General features: G+C 38.9%; 1 protein-coding gene across 7 annotated transcripts in view; it reads left to right on the forward strand.

Annotated features, from left to right (window-relative positions):
* The window catches only part of SERGEF (secretion regulating guanine nucleotide exchange factor), a 236,922-nt gene that overhangs the window by 157,086 nt on the left and 66,034 nt on the right, over positions 1–13,802 (forward strand). Inside the window, exon 11 of one of the 7 annotated variants that reach the window (XR_006291465.1) lies at positions 1,543–1,648. The exons of the other annotated variants lie outside the window; for them this stretch is intronic. The gene's annotated coding sequence lies outside the window, so the exon portion shown is untranslated. The remainder of the gene's footprint in view (positions 1–1,542; positions 1,649–13,802) is intronic. 7 annotated transcript variants of the gene reach the window in all.

Genomic DNA, 13,802 nt, shown 5'->3' on the forward strand with positions numbered 1-13,802 from the left:
AGCGTATGTCCATCTCTGATTTCTATGGTACTGTGATTCTCTGTCAATGAAAGGACCACAGTGAAATAGCTTTGAATTAGAAGTACTGTTGAACATGATGAGATTTAGACTTCAGATTTATTTGGGTCATTTTCTGGCGCTATAAAACATAACTCAATGAAACATGGAGAAATTCCTCTAATAGAGCAAGCCAGTAATTTTGTTTCCTAGACATTTCGCTATTTATGTTTGAAGTGCTTAACCCACTAGGACCTTGGTGACAATTCTGAGTTACATGTGAGAGGGTGAGTGACATTTACAGCAGAGCATCTGCTTCCTCAAAGGAATTAAGCTTGAATTTGTTTGCTTTCTATAGTTCTTTGATTTTCAGGGTAAGCAGCTGCGGTCTCCCTGAGCTGAGACATCTCAGATAATGGGCAAAATGACAGGCAACACAAATCCACATAATAATTTAATTCCAAATAGGAAACCCACTTAGCTTTAGAAATAGGTTATGTTTTTTTTGTAGCCTCCCTTCCTGTTTTTTTTTCCTTAATTGTTCCTCATCACCTAAACACATCAAGGTCAGTTTTAAGCATAATGAAACCGAAAGTGAATTGTAAAACAGCATTATGCTTTTTAAATTGACATTACCATGTTAATGTATGATTCCGTGTCCGTGAGCGAGTGGGAAGTGTGTCCATTGTCATAAGCCATCTACAGAAAAATCAAAACAAGATGTTTAATGGCAGTGTTATGTTAAAACATCTTTACACATATTCTAGTGCATTTTGTCGTATTGGCCAAATCCTCAATGTATATTTTTCTGATTATTGTCTTAACTAACCCTTACTTGCAGCTTCTGCAGAGTAAATGTTGCTCTGTGGTTCTGATAGGAGTGATTCATAATCTTTTTTGACTGGGCTATTCAATTTCCTGATAACCGAGTAGATCAAATCTGTGACCTTTACTTCAAAGGGAGTCCTGTAAACCACCAATTCGTCTACATGTGACTGTTCCAGAAATAATGCTTGTATACAAATCCATCATCTTAACAGGCACATTACGTCAGGCAAGCAGGTTGATGTAGTATGGACGATAAATTTACGGTACAATATAGTGATTCTGTACTGTGCAAAGCACAAGTATTCAATATCTCTGCATTCCCTAAATGTAGAATTAGTTAAAGGTGCAATACAATTAAAAAGTTTAATTTACACATGCTATTTTTATAGGGAGGATGAAAAATGATTTATATTAATCTGTTGAACCGATTTCACTCTGGATTTATGCTAGCCCCTTTAGAAACCCAGGTATAAGGCTCTGAGGATTGATAGCCCTCTAGTCATGTGGCTATGATCGCAGAAAATGGCAGCAGCTTCATCTGTGCGACTGAGGGGATAGAGGGATAACACCACAAATAAAGAGGGAGGCTCTTGTTGGAAAGGGGGCATGGCAAGGGCAGCCAAGAAACACATTGGTTTCCAGTTCCCTCAACAACCTTCACTGGTAGGGCTTCTAGCACAAGCTGTGACCAGAAGCTGTCGCCCTCTCCTCCAACAGAAAATCCCTGAGTGAGTGACCATGACAAGACCCCCTGCTTCCCTCTGTGGGAATGAAGGCCCAGGTGGAACACAGTGTATAATTTGCACTCCCTTTTCCAGTTCTGGTGAGTCTGGTCAGTCACAGAAGACTAAATGGTCACATAGATTTTTTTAATATGCCCAAATAAGAAAAAATAAGCTGCATTTTCTCCTACCACCAAGTCTTGCAGTGCCTGCCATTTATAATGTGAGTATGATGGTCTTGCTGTCACTCAAATGTCATTCAATTTTCCTTCAGTCCAGATTGTCCATCTTTGATGGAAGTGATTGAAGATCAGAATCTTGCCTGATTAAACTGTGTGTATAGTCTAGGTTAAAAAAACAAACATCACATGCCTATTCAACTGATTTGCTGAATCAGCAGGAAATCACTTGATTTTTTTTAGCACTGTAGTAAAGAAATCTTGTTCTATTGACAAGTTGTGCATGAGTTTTCAATGTGATACTTCTCTGTCTGCGTCAGTTCTTCCTCCCTCTCCCGTCTGCCACCCGTTCAGTCTAGGGTAAGGAAACCATATTCTGTCAAAACAAAGCACCAGATAGAAAGTGGGAAAGACTTCTGAGATGAGTTTTTTGGAAGGGACCATTTAGTGGCATTAAAAGAGCTTCATATAATCAGCGACTTATTATGGTAGCATCCAGAGGATCCAACAGAGATTGAGGCTCAATTATTCAAGCACATAATAAGAGACCTCCCCTAATCTGGAAATCTTAGTTTAAATAGACAAGACAGACAAAGGTTGGGAGGCAAAACAGACAGACAGAGGGCCAAAGTGACTTGCCAGTGTCATGCAGAACATCAGTGGCAGAGGTGAAAATACAATCTAGGTCAATACAACCTAGGTCTCCCAACTCCCAGGTTAGTACCCAATGTGATAGATCACAATCTTTACAGTGGAAATAGTGTTGCTATCGTTCATTGCGTTGGGTTGTAGATACCTGTTAAATTAAATGTCAAGAGTTTTTAATCAGGGATTTCTTTGTAGTACTCAAGAATAAGAAAATACAGAATGAAGGTTACATACTCTAGACGGATGCACTTTAAACCCTCAGTAAACTGCTACATCTGAGTGTATATTACAGAAATTTTAATTTTCTTAAAATTGATTTTATTTTGAAATATCTTGTTCAAGGGTAAATATATTCATAGATCTAAAGTCTTACAACTTTTACCTACTTTGTGAAGCTATTGACATCTAATACTTTGAGTATTTTCTCCTGTGTTGGTGTTTGGCTCCTTTATTTTGAGCTGTGCTGATACACATTTGCACATTTTGCACGATCAGTCAAAGCCTAAGGAAGTTGTAGGGTTAACTATCAAGGATGTCAGTGCACTCATCTTTGACCTCCAGAGTTGGGAGCTCAAATCCTGCAATGGACATAAGTAGAAATGAATTTGTTGGTTTCATCCTAATGTCTAAGAGACATTTATCTGTGTCCTAAATCGACCACAAAATATGATGCAATTAGTAGTCTGTCAATATAAAATTTAGGATTGGAGAATTTTAGAATTGTTTTAGCAGGTTCTATTTGAGATAGCAAAGCAGTTTGTGTGGTGGCATGCATAGCGTTCAGCGATACTAACATCATCGCATGCTTTAGGCCTGAGATCTGATTTTCAGGGGATTGTTTGGGCTGTCAGAACTCTTGACAGGTGCTGTGGCTGCAAGTTCTGCAGCTTAAAATATTGAATTGGATTGTCAAATGGGTCCTTGCAGGCCTCAGAAAAAAAAAAGAGTTCAAATTATTATTTTCTTACTTCAGAAACATTATTGTACTACTCCCCTCTTTGCAGTGGCGGAAGAAACCTAAGGTTCATTCACTTCTTAACCAGTCAGCAGTCATTAACACTTTATAACTTTAAGTAATATTTTGTTGCTTGCCTCCAAATCCAGTGAACAATCATTAGTGATAACATTAGAAAGGGGATGGAGGCATATACTAAATACGTTACTTTTCTTGCTTACATGTTTCTGGTTTTAATTTCTTTACTAAGTGATTTTAGAGATTTAGGCCAAGGTTTTCAGAAGTGACTAATGATGTTGAGTGCCCCAATTTCTGAGTGCTTAATCTCAGACACCTAGTCTCTACAAATCAGGCCTTGTTATGGTGTCTCAGATTGGGTATCCAAAATCTCTAGTCACTGTTTAAACTCTTGGCCATATAGGCTTTATTTTCAGCATCCTGATTATAAAGAGCAACAATGTGGCAATTTCTCCCAGCTGTTTTTATTCTAGACCCATATTTGCCACCATCAGACCCCTCATATTATTACTAGCACTGCAGTATTTTAAATAATTTATTCTAGAGACACTGATTGGTGAACCTGAAGTTATTGAAATTAATCCTTCAGGTGTGTAGCAATTCTCCAAAAAGGGCCATATTTTTGGAGTTTTTTTACCCACCCTACACATACTCACATCATCTATCATTTGAAAGCTTATTTTATGTACATTTAGAAAAAGTATGATGTGAAGCTGTCAGGTAGTGCTATAAGCCTGTAGGTGAGGTGAAACAATGGTACCCCGAATGAGAGAGTGTCATTTTTTTGCATAGTTCCAGAAACACCTCCAACATGACCATGACTACAGTTTTTACTGTTTAAGTTAATTTCAGCACCTTAATGTGGTATTTATTGGTCAAAGTTACTAAACAATAATGTATTAAAATATTTTTATTGGTTTTGCATGGGCAAGTATTTTTTTCCAGAAATTATGAAACTAGTTAGCATGTGGCAAAAATGGTGAATATCAACTTTTTACAATATACTAACATGAAATGTTTTCACATCACATATTCTTAATTGTCAAAGTATCTCACAAGTGATTATAATAGTTTTCTATATTTTCAATTGAAATTTTCTGACCAAATCAATCTCACATTGAAGGTTGTGCATCAGTAACAGTAGATTGTGTGCCCATAGTTTGTACCATATAGTGGGTAGATAAAAATGTACCTGAATTCCTTATGTAATGTTTCTCCATCTGTAAGCTTTTGTACATACAATGTGGCATCTAGTCTGCCTAGTAGAGGGTTTTAATTTGTTATTGCCAGTGTATGCAGTACTAACCTTTGCAGTATTCTTGAAAGCTTTTTAAGTCAGTGACACTTATGCACAGTATTAGCATTAGGGATGACAGTCCACAGCATCATATTATGAATATGCAAATACAATGAGAGAATGAAGCGGCCTAATAAGAAGTAGCGAAGAAAAAGTCCACAAACAAGTCATTGCCTCTGCACTGGAGAGGGATAAAGAGCATGTTCCAGGTCTTACCAACTATGTCATCAACAATATGACAAATCAGTTTGACCCAGCAGCACATCCAGAGGTGCTAATCAACATACGTGTTGGACTGGATGTAATATCAGATGTACAAGAATCTCTACTGAAAGTAGCAGATATTGGTGAAGCACAAATGGAGAGATTTGAGAGAGACGCACTTGATTCTGATGAGACACATTGTTTCTTTAGGCCAGTCAAGAAATCTGGCATCAAAACATTTGCTGACATAGCCAAGAAGACCAAATTTAAGTCTGGCAAGGGAGGGACAATCACAGCACCTCTTAGTCCAGAAATTGTTTTCCACAGAGGCCTGTCCTTATCAAGATGCAGAGATGATGTTTCAATAAGAACTGTTCTTAGTCACCCAGTATGACCTGTGCCTATGTCCCTCTTCCATGTTGACGGAACAATGAGAAGAACAGACAAAGCTGAATTAGGGCATCAGCTGGAAGCTCAAGCTGAAAGAATCCATGAACTAAGAGCATGCAACAAAGAAACCACAGTGTACATCAAAGATGCCCTGACTGTCACACAAGTGGTGTCTGGGGACAAATTCCACACATTCAGTGAACTGGCTGCTGAGTATTTGAGAAAGATCCTAAAAAGATTTGACAAACCTAAGTCTGTAATCAAATACATTGACAGATATGACAACCATAACCCTGTGAAAACTGCAGAAAGACAGCACCAGACAGGATGTAAGGCTGGATGCACGAAATGCCAGGTGATTGGAGGACACCCTCTGCCTCCATGGAAAAAGTTTCTAACCGTGGCATTCAGCTAGCAGTCACTTGTAAATTTCTCTGTGAATATATGGTTCAAAATGCACCTGACCATGTAGGAGCATACCCAACACAAACGCTCCTCCTGGCAGGAGGCTTTTCCAATTCTGAAGTACAAAGTCCATCACCAGTAGAGATGTTGAAGAAGCCCAAGACTTCTACAGTACTCAAGAGTCCGTGGGCACAAGGATGTTTCTGTATGCTGTATGTGCCAGTTTGGCTTTTGGTCTCTGGGTGTTAAAGGAACCATAGTGATTATGTCACCTGATAGAAATATTTAGGTCCTTGCTGTTCATTAGATAATTTGTATTGAAACAGGCACCATTACCAGCACAACTGACAAGTGTCATGCAATTTGTGACGCGCTTCTGACTTCTGCAACATATTTCCTGCTGTACACACATTAGCAGGGCGTGACTCTGTCTCATCCCTATTTAATATTGGGAATAAAATCTGTTTTGATGTTGTCAAAACAAAGGGAGCTTACCACCTCAGATATCATGCCAAATAGGGAGAGAGTGACTGATAAGCCACAATTTCTGCTGCAGGGAAGTTGGTAATGGTGCTATATGACTAGAGCAAGAAAGAAAAGGACCTGAAATGTTTGTGCCTTATTCTGGCCATCAAAAAGGACAAGTCATTGGCCAAACTCCCACATGTGAGGATAAGTTTTGAAGAGCATGGCAAAAGAGCATCTTGGCAAACAAAGATCTGGATATCTTTGTACATAGGTGACCCAGATGTTGGATCATCATGGCAACATGGATGGAAAAATGAGGATGATGAACTATTTCCTGTGTTTTTCAAGGGTCCAGTGCCGTTTGACCTTCTACAACACCTTATTTATACCTCTACCAGTAAGGGTCATTGCACAATCAACTATTTCTGTAGTCAGAACAAGCTTGCCTGCACAGAACTGTGTACATGCCAAGGCAATGAAGACTGTGGTAACCCACACACTCCCGACAGAGATCGTAATGATAAACAAGATGATGATAATGATGTTGACTAGAAATGTTACCTGTGCTATTACATTTCAGTGATACCTGTACACATTTATTATTTAATTTTGTTTTATCCATTAGATTGTTGTGATGCTTTGAGGTCACAAAGAAATCAAATTTTGTGTCTTGAAACAATAGAGTCACTAAGAGAAATGAATGCAAATATTTCAAAGTAGTCATTTTATTGTGCTGACGGGGTGTCTTTGTTTATCCTCATTGTTGTGATAATGGCACCATGTGATAGCACCACATCATACCTCATCTTAAAGTAGACATAATAAGCTTTCAAATGATATATGATGTGCCTGTGTGTAGAGAGGGTACACATTAAATCAACCAAATCAATGGTGTCTGCCACTCGGCTCCGTGTGCAAAGCAGCTGGAATACGACTGAGGATCTGGCACAAGGACTGCTCTCTCCTAGAAAGAAATGGATCCTCATCTTTCTAGTAGTGTATAGTTGCAGTTTCTAGCTTTGCTGTTGAGAAATCCACCCCTGTGCAGAGGGCCAGCACCAGGAGTTTACAGCATTTACATCTTATTGAAGTTCTTTTTAATGGAATTTAAATCACTGTCAATTGGTGCCCCTAAAGTATGATTTTGGTGTAGTAACATAATTTTGTTGCCACTGTGCCTACTAAAGTGGAATTTGGTTGCATTTTTAAACAGAAGAGGATGAGAGAGCTGTAAATATAAAGAATCAAGGAAAATATTTCATGAGTATTTTCATTGCTGTGAATTATTGTCAGCACTAAAATTATTCCATCATGCCACTGTCTTGTAACTTTTGCCATAATGAATGTTACATATTCATCTTTGACGTTTCAAGTTATGTTTAACTGTGGTTCATTATGAAAAAGATAGGATTAGTTCCTTTTGCCTTGGGAAAACCAAAGAGTAATGGTGAAGTGACCGCAAAGCCTATTCTAAGCAACTATTCAAACTGACAAAAATTGCAACCTCTAACAAAGGTGAAGCAGAACTGTGCTCAGTACATTGGTGTATTGGTGTACTGGGGTAGCCTTTAAAACAGGAGATTGGCTAATAAGGGAGGTTACTTGTTGATCAGTTTTCTCTATTCAGTTAAATGCCTGCAGAGCCGTTGGGCTGGATGTTCAACAATCCAAGTCTAACATTTTTGTGAGGTATAGTGGTAAGTGGTAAAACTCATCTTTTCAACCCCTTCTGAATGTATCATCTTCCTGTTTGTGTCCTCATGTTTTCCAGAGGGTGTTCTTCATTTTAATTAGCATTGCTCTGTTTCCGCCATCAGAGAGTTGATCGTATCTTCCTTGTCGGTATCCTTTGTGGTTTCTCTTCCCAGACCCAGGCTGGCATTTTACACAGAACATTCTGCTAGATTATCAAAACAAAGCCAGTTTGGGGATTGGATCAGCTTTGCTCTGACATGTTTTTGTTGATTGGTTTGTTTGTTCACATTATCAGCCTGAATAATTAGTTGTCTTATGCTAGTTGGCCCAGATAGGAGAAGCATGGAGCCTGTAATCATCCAGATTAGTGGAAGTTTATCCAGGGTACTGCAGGTTTACATTGCATAAAAGAAGCAGTGGCCTGTGGATAAGTTAAAGTGTTCAGCCTCCAGCGTGCTCCAATCCTCCAACATCACTGAGTTTGTTCAGAACAACAAAAAAGAATAAAAGGGAATTGATTACAAAAGCATCGATTGCACTTCTTTATTCTGACAGATCAGCAAGGGAATTCAGATGTGACATAACCATTCCTACCAAATTTTCTCTCTCCTCATCTTTATCATGTGAGTTTCAAATAGAAACTGCACAATTAAACGAAAAGTGGGAGACGTGCACATGTTTTTAGAATCTATTGTTTATCTATGCTTTGTGAAAATGCTATAGCTGTTTTGGGTAGAGAGCCGGTATATATAATTTCCAAGAGGCAGACACTTCATGCATCTTCACCAGAGTTACGACAAATAACTGAAGTGACATATTGAGGCTTCCAGCATGCAGTTTATAACGCCAAGAGTAAGGCACATTTATATGAGGACTTAAACAGCCTACATGAGTCTTAGTCATTCTCTATTATGCTCTTAAGAATCTTCACTATAATTTATTGTCTACCTGGTATGTCTACCTGGTAGTCATACCGGTGTGTAACTGACAAAGAATCATACAATCTAGGCCAAAAAAAGGTGTTTACCTCAAGGGAGAACTGATCTTAAATTGGTGTGATTTTTTTTTTTTGTTTCTCTTCTGAGCTCATACCAATGGATCTCAGTCATTAAAACTATTTCTTCCTTCTCCTCACTCTCTCTGCCGCTCATGAGATTTTAAAGGTACAGCTGTATATTTAAAATTGTAATTAGGGGAATAAAAAGATGCAGTAGGTTATGATGGAAGCATTCTCTATTCACAAGTGGCTGTGGAAAGCAACATTTTTAGCAATATCTTCCTTCTTCTCTGTTTGTATGAGGCCCACATCCCAGCCTCTGCACCATCCTTGGAGCGTAGTGTCTGAATGACCATGGATTCCCATGCAGTTCCGATGCATCGGAGTGTTTGTTGTCTGCAGTCAGATTGTGCAGAGATGGTTGCACCCCTTTCATTCCACAGAGCCATGGTCTGTGGCAGTCTACATCCACAGTAACAGAGCCTGGGTTTTTTTTCTGAGCAGGCCAGGAGAGGAGGAGGGATATGGCCAGTGGGTGGTGTACAACTGTGTGCCTTAATCAAAGCTGCCACTTTGAGAGGATGTTAATGAAGTGGTTGCAGAGGCTACTGTGACCCATCAGGTACAATAATGACCAATGGATAGGCAGGGAGAGGATTCTGAGTCCTGACAGTACCACTATATGTAGCCTGTTTATTTGGGCTCTTTGAGCGTGGATGTGCTTTGCTTTAAAGAATCATTTTGTCTGTGCCACCCTCAATCTGAATGGTTATTCAAACCTTTACTAGAGTTAATACATCATAAGAACAGAACATTTACTTGGGAGTAATATGATGAACCAAAGTCGTTACTATGACAACTTTTCTGTACTATGGTCGGGAAGCTTATTTAATAAATATAATTGTTATAGACTGTTGTATTTATTATATGTTAACAACATATATATATTACAAATATTGAACATTAAATGGCTGACAGGTCTCAAAATGTAATTATACATGAAGAATCAGCATCAAACAGGGATTGGTTCTTGGCTCTACACTATTTAATCTTTTTTTTTTAACAATGAGCTGGGAGAACACACAAAATCATGACTGATAAAGTTTTCAGATGGCACCAAGACTGGGGGAGTAGTAAATAATAAAGAGGACAGGTCACTAACAGCGATCTGGATCACTTGGTAAACTGTGTGCAAGGAAACGGTATGCACTTTAATATGGCCAAATGTAAAGTTTTACATTTAGAAGCAAAGAATGTAGGTCATATTTACAGAATGGGGGAATCTATCCTGGAAAGCAGTGACTCTGAAAAAGATTTTGGGGTCAGGGTGGATAATCAGCTGAACATGAGCCTGCAGTGCAGTGCTGTGGGGAAAAAGGTCTAATGCAATCCTTGGATGTATAAACAGGGGAATATCAAGTAGGAGTTGGGAGGCTATTTTACCTCTGTATTTGGCACTCGTGTAACCACGGTTGGAATACTGCGTCCAGTTCACATGTCCGCAGGAAGGAAGTTGGAAAAAATGGGAGAAGGCTCAGAGAAGAGCTTTGAGAATGATTCAAGCATTGGACAACATGCTTCATAGTGATAGACTTAAGGAGCTCAATCTATTTAGCTGAACACAGACAAGGTTGAGGGGTGACGACATTAAGAAAAAATATTTGATAATGCACTTTTCAGTGTAGCAGACAAAGGTCTATAACAAGATCTAGTGGCTGGAAGTTGAAGTTAGACAAATTTAGACTGTAAATAAAGAATACATTTTTCACAGATCAGGGTAATTAACTATTAGAACAATTTACCAAGGGTTACGGTGGATTCTCCCTCACTGACAAAAACAGGATATGTTTCTGGAGGTTCAAAGACAGTATATCAGGGAAAATATATGCATTTTGCCAGTTTGGGTGCATAGGTAATGCGGTTGCCATACAAGATAGAATTCAACTTCACTTACTCTTGTGGAAGGTTTCTTTTCAGTGAACTGAAAATATCTTGTAAATTTCTGAATTTGATGTGTTGTTACTAAAAATAGCAAGGTAAATTATACAATAGTATTCCATTCATTATTAATTATGTCTTTTTAAAGTCTGCCACTGGTTTATTCACTAAGTACGATATTTGGTTTATGATTTTGGTAAGTTATAAAGTGGCCTAATTTAAACAAGGAATTTAATCATATTGAAACAAATATGAAGAGGTTGAAAATGCTCCTTTAAATCATCTCTGCTTATAGTTAACAAAGAATTCAGCCTAAAGGGTTCAACAGTCACATTATTTCTCTCGTGGCTCTTCAGATTTCCCATATAAAGAAAGAGCAGGGTACTCTTCCCAGTCCCCTTCTATAACATTCCTCTTCTGCCTTTACAGTCCTGTCTATTTCCTCATTAGTGTTCCTTCCAAAGCCCAAGCTTGTCAACAATGAAGCTATTATCAGCACAGTATTAAATCAAAGGTAATACAAAGATAGTTTTTAGTCTAGTCTTCAGCAGTGTTTTCTCTATGACAGGTATTTTTAATTCTGCAGCTGCTGAAAATTTATGGGAATTAATGTATGTACAGCCAGATAGATTATAAATCAGCAACTGATGACGTAACATCTGTACCATACAGATACAGTCTCATATGTGTTAAGAAATGTGGGGAACTAGATCACAAAAATATCTTCACTTAACTAGTATGTACGGATAGCTTTAGTATGAGAGAGCATATAGAAGGGGGAGGGTTGGGCATTGTTGATTTCACATTTGTCTGCAGGTGTTTAAAGCCCAAAGTAGGTCGGAAGCCTTTTTTTTAATCAAGTGTGAAAGCGATATCAGTGTTCCGTACATTAGTCTATGTATTCTGTTTTGAGAAACAGGCTTCATGATAGTCAGATAAATATTTTTTAAAGTTGAAGGAAAAAGTGGTGACAGGAGTCTTCTTTCTCCAACAGCTTTCACTTTCTTATTTTGGCCATATGGAGCAGCTAGATTCCTATTATCTGTAACAGCACCCCAGCCCTACCTATCTTTTCACAAATTAATCAATAAAATAGGATAGCTACAGCTCCCATCATGCACAGCATTTAGTGTACCATAATAACTTGGAACCAGATCTATAAAGGTATTCAGCACTCAAAGGTGCAGTTAGGTGCCTATTTACAGAAGTGCCCAGTGGGCGACTTTCAGTGACATTAACTGCCTAACTCTCTGAGCTGCTCAGTGGGATTTACATCATTAGGTGCCTAAATACTTTTCAGAGTAGCAGCCGTGTTAGTCTGTATCCGCAAAAAGAAAAGGAGTACTTGTGGCACATTAGAGACAAACAGATTTATTTGAGCATAAGCTTTTGTGAGCTACAGCTCATTTCATCAGATGCATATACTTTTGTAAATCTGACCCTTAATCTGCTATGTTGTTAGAAGTAAAAATGTGCCAGTTTATTTAGTAGGCAGCTGAGTGCCCCGAGTGAGGTGGGCTTAATGGATGACCTGCAAACAGCAATGGTTTCGGAGGCTCTGGAACACAAAAGTCCTGATCCTGTGGCTTTGCCTTGGTATACTGGTCCATCCATGTAGAGTAACTTATAAAATCAGAGCCTGAACATGCAGAGAGGATCTTTAAATGTTTCTTTTGTGGAGGTTTGAACAAAACTTTTTTTAAAAAACAGAATCTGATTTCTTTCTTTTTGCTCTTTTTCTTCTAATTTTCTGACCTGGTTTGTACCATATTACCACATTGGACTACATATTTCCCACTCTGTCCACCCCTACACATTCCTGAAATATCCAGGCAGTAGCAGGCATTCCTTGTCTCCATAGCTCTCGTATTTACTTGCAACAGTCAGAAAATAAATCCCAGTTACTTGGAAGAGCCACAGAGCTTTTATCGCAATTACTTTTAAAGAACAATTTAATTAGGGCTTGGGAAGCTGGAGCGCTTCACAGGCCAGGTGTTCTTTTGCTTTTTTTCATTATAAGGCAAGTACTTATTGTCATGGGCTTGTACCAGTTTGGAGTGAAAGAGTATGCAAAGATATGAAGTAGATATCATGACTCTAGGCCAGGAAAGTTTGGGTACGTCCAAGCCACTTACTGTAGGAATAATCCTGCTGTGCCCTTCATCAGGGGAATTGGCACAGATGTAATCTATTATTTTCACTCTTCAAATTTGTAAAGGAATGTTGGGAACCTCTTTTCTATTTGTTTTGAGCACTGGTGTGGTTTAGCATTGCTGCCAAGTATCTCACTAATACTTTTGACTAGCACTCTGTGATGGGGCTTGGGGTACAATTCAGACGAATGAGAGGTTGTGTCACCTCTTACCCTGTAACCCTGAGTGTCTCACAGTGCTACTGTAGCTCCCAGCCTGGGACACTCACAATTGGCCTACAAGCATGCAGCTCACAGCCTGAAGTGTCTGTGTGCTAGACAGCTCTGGTTCAGCAGCTCTGACCCCAGCAGCCTGTCTGCAGCCCCCCTCTGGCTGCCACCAGCCTTGGTTGCAACCTTCAAGGTGACCCCAACCCACTTCCAGAGCCGAATTTCCCCCAAACCGGGTGCTCTGCAATATTCAACCCTCTCCAGGATAGTTCAGAGAAATAATAAGGTTCCTTTGTTCCTCTTAAGACACAAAAAACACATCACAGCTTATTAACTTAATTGGGGTAAATACATCCTTCAATTTAAACACAGCACTGAGTTAGTTTATAGGAAAAACAAAACAAATTTATAAAAACAGATGCTAGGTTAAGTGATGCCAAGTAAAAGAAATAAAGTTAGAAAGGGATACAAGCAAGTAGAAATGAAATCATAGAATCATCGGACTGGAAGGGACCTCAAGAGGTCATCTAGTCCAGTCCCCTGCACTCATTGCAGGACTAAGTATTATCTAGACCATCCCTGACAGGTGTTTGTCTAACCTACTCTTAGAAATCTCCAATGATGGAGATTCCACAACCTCCCTAGGCAATTTATTCCAGTGCTTAACCACTCTGACAGTTAGGAAGTTTTTCCTAATGT

This window comes from Chelonia mydas, chromosome 6, assembly GCF_015237465.2.
Source record: "Chelonia mydas isolate rCheMyd1 chromosome 6, rCheMyd1.pri.v2, whole genome shotgun sequence".
NCBI classification, from domain to species: Eukaryota; Metazoa; Chordata; order Testudines; family Cheloniidae; genus Chelonia; species Chelonia mydas.